The sequence below is a fragment of the Mus caroli genome, chromosome X (assembly GCF_900094665.2).
Source record: "Mus caroli chromosome X, CAROLI_EIJ_v1.1, whole genome shotgun sequence".
NCBI lineage: Eukaryota > Metazoa > Chordata > Mammalia > Rodentia > Muridae > Mus > Mus caroli.
Genome location: NC_034589.1, coordinates 34,504,046 through 34,515,783, shown reverse-complemented (window position 1 = coordinate 34,515,783; position 11,738 = coordinate 34,504,046).

Here is an 11,738-nt window from a genome sequence, read left to right as displayed (position 1 = left end):
CTCACCCTGCCCTGCTCCCCAACCCATCCATTTCAGCTTTCTGGTCCTGGCATTCTCCTGTACTGGGGCATGCAATCTTTGCAAGACCAAGGGCCTCTCTGAAGGACACATTTATAAAACAGAGGTCTCTCTAACATAAACAGAAGGCTTTGGGCCCAGCTGGTGTTTGACAGTGGGGACATTTATCTTCAGTTAGCCTTTTGTTGAGGGACTTTCTTCCTTCACAAAGCCCCCTTTTAGTATTCACTAGCAGAACTCATTAACTCATTTACATCTGGACTATTAGTGATCACCAACTTATATCCTAAGAGAAATTAACTTATAGGAAAGTATCAAACATCCAAATCAGGTATGACCATGACTTTTGTGGCAAAATGAGATACTAGTCTGAATTGGGAATAGAAAGTATAAGATGACCACTTGGAAAGAAATAATTTTACTCTTTTCAAGGGAAGTATTAAAAAATATACCATATGGAAATATAGAGATTTGTGTTTTATAAACAAAGGTGTATTAATATTACAAATGTTATTTAGTTCTATGTAAATGTGGATATCTTTCTGGAAAAAAAAACCCATAAATTTATTGAGTCTTTAAGATTAAAGATACTTTATAGGCCAAACACAGTATTAGGCACTTCAAATATCCACCATAATGCAAATGCCTTGGTAACTTGAGGTGCAAGGTACTACTCTAACTTGCTCTGTAACACAGGAACCCTAATACCTGCAGGCTATATGTCCCAGAACATAGCTTCTGGCTACGTTCACGTACAGATTTTGACTTCTTGGTTGGGCACCAAGATAGTTAACTTTAGTTATCAACTTGACCCACACTCTAGCTGTGATATTACTGAAGATTCTACCTTGAGTTTCCTATGATGATGAACTATAACTTGCAGATGTATCCTGACATAAACCCTTCTCTACCCTAGATTGCTTTTATTAGGTAGTTATTATACTACCAGAAATAAGAGTAGAATAGGCTCTGACTGACATACTGAGGGATTGTTTAAAATCAGGTGTATACTCTCCTCTTTATTTAAAGTATAAAAAAAATTACTTTCCTCCTGTCTCTTAACCTCAGAAATTATTTGAAGTAACAAAGAGTATATATGTTTCCTTGATGGTATTTCCGATTTTCTCATTAGTTTCCATACTGTCTTGCAACCACATAAAATTGGAAGAGTTTGCTCTATTTTTTTGCTCTATTTTTTAATTTTTAATTTTTATTTACTTTACATCCTGATCACAGCCCCCTCCCTCCTCTCTTCCCAGGCCCACCATTATAAATCCCACCCGCCATTGCTCTCACCCCTTCTTCTCAGAGATGCAGAGATCCCTTTGGGTACCACCTCACCCTGGAGCATCCAGTCCCATCAGGTAAGGCACATTCTCTCCCACTGAGGTCCATCTAAGCAGTCCAAGTAGGGGAGAAGGAGATACAGTGGCAGGCAACAGAGACCGAGACAGGTCCTGTTCCTCTTTTTTTTTTTTTTTTTTTTTTTTTTTTTTTTTTTTTTAGGGGAACCATATGAACACAAGCCTGCACATTGGGTACAGGTGTGTAGGGGGTGTAGGTCTAGCTTCTGCATGCTATCTAGTTGGTGGCCCCAGGCTTTATAAGTCCCACTGATCCCAGGTTAGCTGGCTTTGTGGGTCTTTGTGTGGTGTCCTTGACCCTTTTGACTTTCTCACCTCTATCCCTCAGTATTCCACAAGACTCCTGAGCTCCAGATGATATTTGGCTGTGGTTCTCTGCATCTGTCTTCATCTGCTGCTGGATAAAGCCTCTCAGGAGACACGCTAATCAGCAGAGACCGAGGAACAGCCAACCAGACAATATCTGAGACTGTTAATGAGTTTGATCTACTATTGTTTAGTTAGTCACAAAATTGTTTTTAGTTCACAAAATAACCTTTTATTATAAAACTAGCTCTTTGGTAGCTCAGTGAGAACATGTGGATCTTTTAGGCTTCTGAATTCCATGCAATCTTGCCCTCAGAACAGTTTTCCCTATTACTATTTTTACAGCTGTACTTCTAGTTATCTCAGATTCAGACAGTTTCTGAGGCATGCATCTCGAAAGAGAAAAGTGCCCAAGATTAGCCTGTCAGTCTAGTTCTGACTATCCACGTAAATAAGTAAGATGGGAGAGAAGAGGAAGGAGGGAAGAGTAGGATGTCAAGGGAAAGGAGGAAGAAGGTGAATATTGAGAGGAAGAAGGGGAGAGAGGAAAAGGTAGCACCAGAGCACAAAGTGACAGAAGCTGTAAGGTCTAGGGTAGGTCATAGTTTTAGGGCTGAGAGTTTTCTGGCACACTTTAACATATGTGGATGTGTAATCACTTTCTGTAGTTAGGAAAGATCTCATTTTTCTCATAGAACCAAGCAATATTGCAAATATGATACTACCTCACATAAATGATAGATTTTGCTTTAAAAGAATTGGTCATTATTATAGAGCATAAATAATTATAGCCCTTCATCCTAGGAATGTAGTTGAGATTAACTTGATTTTTCCAAAGTCTTTTTTGTCTGAGTCTATGAAAATTGAATATCTTGCCGCCTCCCTCACTTCCTATCCATAATTAGAAAATGTTTTATTTTGGGGGATGATAGGATGGGTACAGTAACTTGCTAAAATTTTGTAAGATACCAGGGCTCAGCTGGATTGTGTTAGTCTCATGCTGGAGGCTGCTGTCTTCTCCAGCTGACACATGACGTGGCAGAAGCTTGGTTTAAAATATAGCACAAATTTTTCTTTCAGTTGGTTTGAAGATTTATTACTGTCTTCTCTTATAAACAGGCAGCAGATGACTTGACCAAAATAGCATTTTTAGGGGTTGTTTAGAAGTGGGATCCCTAATGTCTAAGGGAAGGGAGGCATTGGGGAAGTTTTGAATATTACTCTTCCTTTGCAGGCACACCTGGATTGGACACAAAAGTCAGGGATGCCAAATACCTTTTACCCTCTTTACTCTCTACTTTTGGTTTCTTTTTCTTCCTTTCTCTCCATCTTCTTTATGCACCATTCTCAACACACACACACACACACACACACACACACACACACTAGAGAGAGAGAGAGAGAGAGAGAGAGNAGAGAGAGAGAGAGAGAGAGAGAGAGAGAGAGAGAGAGAGAGAGAGAGTCAAAAATCCTAGAGATCTCAGATATCTCCATGTAAGAAGTAAGCAAAAATTGTAAAGATGAAATCTTACTTCTTGGTGGATATATATTCAAGCCTTCTGTCTTTTCTATAAGAGATGAATACTTAGGACAATCTACTTGGGACCTTAAAATCTTTCTAAAATGCCCACAAGTACTATAATGCCAATCCTTTTTCTAGCATTTTGTATTGGATAAAGGTCTTCAGTTTAAAGGGCAAAGGAATGAGTGTTCTGGTGACTACGGAGGACTGTATGAAATTTGGCTTATTTATTTGTTTGGCTTGTTTTGTCTCTTCAAATTTCTCTCAACCAGTACATGAGGGTGTGAAGGAGAAGCAGAGCAAGAAGGGGGAGTGAGAGGAAAAGGAAGGAACACAAAGGGACAGAAGACATAAGGTAGGTGGTAGAAAAACTGGTTTTATTGGCCCAGGACAAATGTTTTGCTGAGAATTTTCTGACACATTTTAACATATGGGGACTTGTCATGACAGAACATGAAAGCAATGTCAATTTTCTATAGTTAGTGAAGTCTCATTTTTTCCTCATAGAACCAAGCAAATTTTAATTTTTCATTATTGAAAGTAAATTCTTTCTCAGACAATATATTGTGATTACAGTTTCTTCTCTCTTTAACCCTTCCAGCCCTTTGCCACCTCCCTTCCCATCTGGATCCACCCCCTTTCTGTCTCTCATTAGAAAAGAACAGGCTTCTAGGAGATAACAACCAAACACAACAAAATATATTATAATAAGATCAAACCGAAGCATCACATAGACGCTGAATAAGAACTCAACAGAAGGAAAATAACAGCAAGAGTAGGCACAAGAATCAGAAATCTACTCACTCATACACTCAGGAGTTCCATAAAAATACTAAGCTCAGAGCTATCATATATATGCAGAGGACTTTGTGCAACCCGTGTAAGCAATGTTCTTGCTATTTCAGTCTCTGTGAGTTTATATGAGCATTGCTTCATTAATATAGATGGCCTTGTGCCCCTGGTGTCCTCTATCCCCTCTGGCTCTTACACTTTCTGCCTCCCCTTCTGTGGGGTTTCTTGAGCTCTGAGGGGAGAGACTTGATGGAGAGATCTCATTTAAGCTGTGTGTTTCATGTTCTCTTTCTCTTGCTCTGCATACTGTGTGGATGTGGCTCTCTGTATATGTTCTCATCTGAAGCTGGTGGAGACCTCTCTGCTGGTGGCTGAATAAGAAGGCCCCAGTATATGAGTATAGCAGTATATCATTGGGAGTTATTTTATTGTTACCTTTATTTTTTAAAAGCTAGTAGTGTTTGGTTTTATCCTAGGCCTGTGGGATGCCTATTCTGTAGTTCCTGGTCACCTAAACAGTGTTAGGTATGGGTTCTATCTCATAGAATGGGAGTTAAGTCAAATGAGACATTGGTTGGCAATTTCCACAAGTTCTGTGCCACCATTGACCTAGCATATCTTGTAGGAAGAACATACTCAAATGTAGGGATTAAGGTTTCATAAGTGCTACAGCTCGACTTCTTTGTGTTCACTGAGTTGTGTGAGTGTTGCCCTTAGCAATGTGACCTCACAATCTGTTTGCAGAGAACAACCCTTTGTCTTAGCAACAGCCTAGGTTGTTTGGAGATTTCTATGGGACCTCTTAGCCAATAATTCAATTGAATGCAACCCAGTCCTTTTACTAGAAGACTTGTTTGGTGATAAGAGATGGCTAGTTGTGACTCTGTGACCCCCATTATTAGGAGCCCTCATTAGGATCTCCTTCATATATGTTGGGTATTTTCCATAGCACTGAGTACCCATGTTACCCCTCAAATGTACCTAAATTCTAGCTGTCTCCCTCAACCCTATGACTTCTCCCTGCTTGATCTTTCAATTTGCATCCTGATCTGTCCCTAGTCCACCCATTAAGTCCATTCTATTTTCCACTCCAAGGAAGATCTGTGTTTCTCCTGTAGATCCCTCCACTATACCTAACCTCTCTGGGTCTATGGATTGTAGTTTAGTTATAATTTATTTAATGGCTAATATCCACATATAAGTAAATACATACTATTCATCCAGAATGACTTTTTTCTAGTCCATCGATTTGCCTGCAAATTTCATGATACCATTAATTTTTTTAATTTTTTAAAAGCTTTAAATTTTTTATAGTCCAGTCTTTATCCTCCCCCCACTCTGCCCTCCAACTGTTTCTCATCCCACGCCTCTTCCCCCCATCTACAAGTGTATGTCCTCGCCTCTCACCCCATCAGAACTCTACACTCCACAGGGCTTCAAGACTATTGAGAATTAGATTAATCTTCTCTGACTGAACCCAGATCTGGCAGTTCTCTGCTGTATATGTGTTGAGGGCCTTATATCAGCTGGAGTACGCTGCTTGGTTGGTGGCTCAGTGTCTGAGAGTCCAGGTTAATTGAGACTATTGGTCTTCCTATCGCTCCTCCTCAGCTTCTTCCAGCTTTTCCCTACTTCAAACACAAGGATCACAGGCTTCTGTCCATTGGTTGAGTGTAAATACCTGCATCTGACTCTTTCAGCTGTTTGTTGGGTCTTTTGGAGGACAGTCATGCTAGGCTCCTGTTTGTAAGCACACCATAGCATCAGTAATAGTATCAGGCCTTTGGGCCTCCCCTTGAACTGGATCCCAATTTGGTCCTGTTACTGGACTTCCTTTCCCTCAGGCTCTTCTCTATTTTTGTCCTTGCAGTTCTTTCAGACAGGAACAATTTTGGGTCAGAGTTTTTGAATGTGGGATGGAAACCACATCCCTCCACTTGATGCCCTTTCTGGACTCTACAAGTTCCTTCTCCTCACTGTCATTTCTTAACAGCTGAACAGTGCTCTGTTAAATAAACATATCACATTTTCTTTACACATTCTTTGATTTAGAGACATCTATCTGGGTTGTTTCCAGTCTCTGGCTATTATGAATAGAGCAGTAATGACATGATTGAGCAAGTGTTCCTGTGATGGGATGAAGTATCCTTTGTGTATATGACCAACAGCAGTACAGGTGGATCTTGACAAAGATTAATTTCCAACTTTCTGGGGAGCTTCTATATTGATTTCAATAGTGACTGTACAAGTTTTCACTCCAACCAGCAATGGAAGAGTGTTCCCCTCATTTCCTATCCTCACCAGCATGAGCTGTCATCTGTGTTATTGATCTTAAACATACTGACAGTTGTAAGATGGAATCTCAAAGACACTTTAATTTAGATTTCCCTGATGGGTAAGATGCTGAACATTTCTTTAAATCTTTCTCCATCATTTGGATTTCATTTATTGGGAATTCCTTTATTGAGAATGTATACTTTGTTTACCTCTGTACCCCATTTTAAAATTTGATTATTTGGTTTTTTGATATATAGTTTCTTGTTTCTTTTTTATATTTTGGATATTACTTCTCTATTAAATTTGGAGTTAGTAAAAATCTTTTCCTATTCTGTAGGCTGCTGTTCTGATTGTGTCCTTTGCCTAACAAGAGTCTTTCAGCTTCATGAGGTCCCATGCTATTGGTATTATGTTTAGGAATTTTTCTCCTGTGCCAATGTGTTCAAGGCTATTCCCTACTTTGTTTTCTACTAGGTTCAGTGATTGAGGTATTTGTTCACTTGGACTTGATTTTTATGCTGGGTGATAATTACAGTTCTATTTGCATTCATCTCCATGTAGACATCAAGTTAGACCAGCAACATTTCTTGAAGATGCTTTCTTTTATCTTTCGTGTATTTCTGGCCTCTTTACCAAACATCAGGTGTCTTCAATTGTGTGGATTTATGTCTAGGACTTTAATTCAATTCTACTGATCAACTTTTCTGTTTTTAAATTAATACCATCCAGGTTTCACTATTATAGCACTGTAGTATAACTTGAAATAATGAATGGTGAGGCTTCTAGCAGTCCTTTAATTGTTCAGGATCGTTTTAGCTATTCTGGGTTGTCTTTGTGTGTGTGTTTCCACATGAAGTTAAGTACTGTCCTTTCAAGATCTATGAAGAATTGTGTTGGAATTTTGATGAGGATTGTGTTGAACCTGTACATTGTAAGGTGACTAATTGACTATGTTAATTTTACTGACCCATGAGCATGGAAGATCTTTCTATCTTTTGATATCTCTCTCAAATTCTTTCTTCAATGACTCTGAGTGTTTTGTTTTGATTTGTATTGTTTTGTTTTTATCATACAAGTCCTTTACTTGCTTGAACCAAGCCATTTTGTAAACAGATATAATACTTCACATAAATGATAGATCTTGTTTTAAAAGAATTTGCCATTTTTAAAGAGCAAACAATCAGCAACAACAAAATCAGCAATTAGGCTTTCATTCCAGGAATTAAGTTGGGATTAACTTGGTTTGTTTAAATCATGAGGCACAAAATGGAAGCCAGATTTATTTGTTTATTTTTGTTTTGGTTTTGTTTTGTTTTGTTTTGTTTTTCTAGTGGGATTGAACACAGGGACTCATGCTTTTGAGGCAAGGATGCTATCACAGAGCTCCAGCCCCACGAAACCAATTCTATAGAGAAAAAAAATCCAAAAACAAAAAAACAAAACAAACAAACAAACAAAAAAAAAAAAACAAAAAAAAACCCTCATCTTTTTTTTTTTTTTCAAATGTGTTTTCTTTGTCCTTTCCTTTGGTTAAGCTTTGGAGGCCTCTTGTACTGGCTAGTTTTGTGTCAACTTGACACAGGCTGTAGTTATCACAGAGAAAGGAACTTCAGTTGGAGAAATGCCCCCACAAGATCCAGCTGTAAGGCATTTTCTCAATTAGTGATCAAGGGGGGAGGTCCCCTTGTGGGTGGTACCATCTCTGAGCTTGTAGTCTTGGGTTCTTTAAGAGAGCAGGCTGAGCAAGCCAGGGGAAGCAAGCCAGTAAAGAACATCCCTCCATGGCTTCTGCATCAGCTCCTGCTTCCTTCTCTGCGTGAGTTCCAGTCCCGACTTCCTTTGGTGATGAACCGCAGTATGGATGTGTAAGCTGAATAAACCCTTTCCTCTCCAATTGCGTCTTGGTCATGATGTTTGTGCAGGAATAGAAACCTTGACTGAGATACCTCTCTAGTCAGAAATTTAACACTTCAATGTGGGAAAGCTCAGCTAGCTAGTTATTGGTGTTCCCTGTTTAAACTGCATCTTAGAAAACCAATCAATTTCATTGTCTGACACTCCTCCATTTAGTAACAGTCCTTGGAAATAAAATATTTGAATTTACTAGATTATATATCAAATAGATGCTGATGACATTGGAAAGTGTGTCAGGGGGATGAGGATTTACCCTATTGGGCATTTTTACTCTCATGGTTACTCAGCATGGTGGGGTAGCTAGGCATCAGATACATGAAGAAGTCCAGGATGCCCCTAGGAAACTGGATGCATATTATAAGGGCAGCTCAGGCTGACCTTGTCATGGAACTAACTCTCAGAATGAAATTGTATTCTATATTCCTCTTGGATGGTGATGGTGATCAGTACTCTACATTTGCTTACAGGAGTCCTTTTCAGTTTCAAACCTTGTTCTCACTTAGGAACATGCTTTTTCAGTGGAAGGTGAAAAGTTCATTGAAACAACTGCTTTCTTTCTTTCTTTCTTTCTTTCTTTCTTTCTTTCTTTCTTTCTTTCTTTCTTTCTTTCTTTCCTTTCTTTCTTTCTGAGGTGAGGACCGAACCAAGGGCCTTGCACTTGCTAGGCAAGTGCTCTACCACTGAGCTAAATCTCCAATCCCAACTGCTTGGTTTCTATTTGACTCGAGTTGGACTTTCTTTCATTTTCAAGTTGTTTGGAGTTATCAGTTTCTCTGCACTTAGAGTCTAATTTTGAATTCTTTTTCTAGGAAGGAGAAACCACTTTATGGGGTTATTTTCCTGAGAGCTAATGTATCCTAATTTATTTTTTTTAATAAAGAATGAGAACAGGTGGAAAGCAACACTCTTAATATATTAGCCTTTCTATCCAACCTGAGTGAAATTCTTGATATTACTTAGATTAGGTTTCCTACTGGCTTGTAACCTTTATTATTATACTTGTATCTGGAATAAGAGTACATCATTTTCTCATATGGAGAGAAGAGGATAAAGGAGCCATCCAGAAAACAGGTAGCAGAGAGGACTGAGTGCTGCCACTATAGGCTAATTGCTTAGAGTAACCTGGTCTTGAGGTTTTAGTGCATATATTGGTAACTATATTTATAAGCGTTATTCATGTGCAGCTGTAAGCTTCCAAGTAGCCTCAGATTCTGAGTACTCATCTGGTCCTCACATTTCCTAGTATCAATTTTACCATTGCCCAGTATGAGGTGGGTTTTGAAAGACCTTGTTTTTCTTGGTCACATCTGTACATTTGTCTACAAATAGTGTCATTCTTGTTTGGACTGTGAAGCAATGAAAGTGACCTTGACTCACTGCTCTTTAAATGTCATCTCCCGATTCTGACAGTGATGGGCATGTGGAGCTCCCAGGAGTGGTGCCAAAGTCCAACAGCACCACTTATCCTGAAAGGTTCTCACAGTAAGGGGCTCTAATACTCAAATATATGAACATAATCAGGAGGGAAATTATTTGCATAACACCAGAGAGTCTCAACTTTACAAAAGGTTTAATTTCATGGTTTGCTTAAATAGCAAGTCCCCATGCTTAATTCAAAATGATTTTATTTTGTAAAAAGAAATGTACAGTTTCCAAGGACATTGGTGGTGCTAAATGATGTAAGCTTGAATTAACTCTGTAAATGCTATACACAATTGAATATGTGATATTTGAACTCTCTTTATTAAGTTGATGATCCTCCCTCTGACTTTACAAAGTACTGTATTCCCAGAAAATAAGGCATTTTGTCATTCTCTCATGTATTTGTATGTAGCTACATGGAAAGTTACTAGCTAGTTAGCCATTCACAAGGACCCCATGATAGTTGGTAAGCCTTAGGATCCCTCTTTCTGTGGGATTTCTTTTCTTCCCAGACTTCCATCTGTAGAAATTGTGGTTCATTTTGGCTGTAGGCTACATATCTGCCAGAGGCTTTCAGCAGTTCTAGAACAACATTCCCCTACTCATCCTCAATTCCCCTTATTACCAGGCTGGCCCTAACCTTTGCCTCCCATTCTGACAATTGGCCTGCTTTCTTCCTCTAAGAGCCAGTCCTTTTTATCTTGGCTCTGATTATTGTTTTATTCCTTGTGCTTGAAACATTATGTTGGCAGCTACCCAACTTTTTTATCCTCTAGAAACTCACCCCACCCTTGATTTTGTCTGCACAGTTGCCTGATCCATCACACTGAGGACTGGAGTCCCAGCTCAGTGTTTAGGTACTGCTGCCTGCTGACAATCAAATAGACAGCATCAGAGCATATACAAATACTACCCTTTCTTGGACTTTTGGTTGCCATTTTGTTATCTAGATAATTTGAGGCAGGAATTATGTCTCAGTTACCTCAATTTCCCAAGTACCTCAAGGTTTATTTTTCATTTGATCAGTGAAGTTGGTTCAATAGGTTAGAAATTAAGTTAATGGATGAACCATAAGTAATGAATGAAAAATTAAACAAGAAATGGTGTCTTACGCTCTGAAATCAATTGTTTATCTCAACTGCTACTCATTACCTATCAGTTCATCCTGTCAGTTTCAGTTAACCTCTCCCATGCCCAATATTACCAGCAAAATGCATAACTCTGAAGTCTCTACTCAGTCTTAATATGTAGATCTATTATTAGGCTTTAGCCATACCCTTGTCCATAAGGATTATATATTCTATTGAGGCAGTAAAGGCAGATGAATATCAATAGATCTGTGGATTTTGAGGGATTTCTGATTCATGTGAGAGAACTATAACTAGAAGGATCATTCATAAATATTTTGGAGTTATTGTATATTTGTCAAGGTCTCTCATCAGAGAGATTACTTAAATTAAGAGAATTCTAAGAAGGTTTACTTTAAAAAGGAATAGTCAAATAGGTATGGATGAGATATAAAACAACATAAGGGAAAGTCAGTTATGAAAAAAGACTATAAAACATTGATGAGATGGCAAAATACCTTGTGTTTTTTACGGGAAAGAAGAATATGTACCTATAGAGATACTGCCACCAAAAGATGAGAGGTCCAAATGTGAAAGGCATTCACATTGACCCTTGAAAGAGGGAGTGAAAGAAGAGAGGCAGTGCTTAGGGAAACAGTAACATTCTGTTGATGGGCACAGGTAACCTCAAGTGGCCCTTCAAAAGACAATCCAGGGGAATAAACATGGTGGCCCTGATGTCTGTAGGAAAGATTAAGTTCTTTGAGGATATACTCATAGTAAATCAACAAGCAGATAGCCAGTACCTGGCCTGATAATATATTTAATATTTCAGTAGATAAGAATGTAGCAAATTGGCTAGTTTTATAATACACCGTCAATAAGACAAAAAGACCACCAACAGATTGGGAAAGGATCTTTACCTATCCTAAATCAGATAGGGGACTAATATGCAATATATATATAAAGAACTCAAGAAGGTGGACTCCAGAAAATCAAATAACCCCATTAAAAATGGGGCTCAGAGCTAAACAAAGAATTCTCACCTGAGGAATA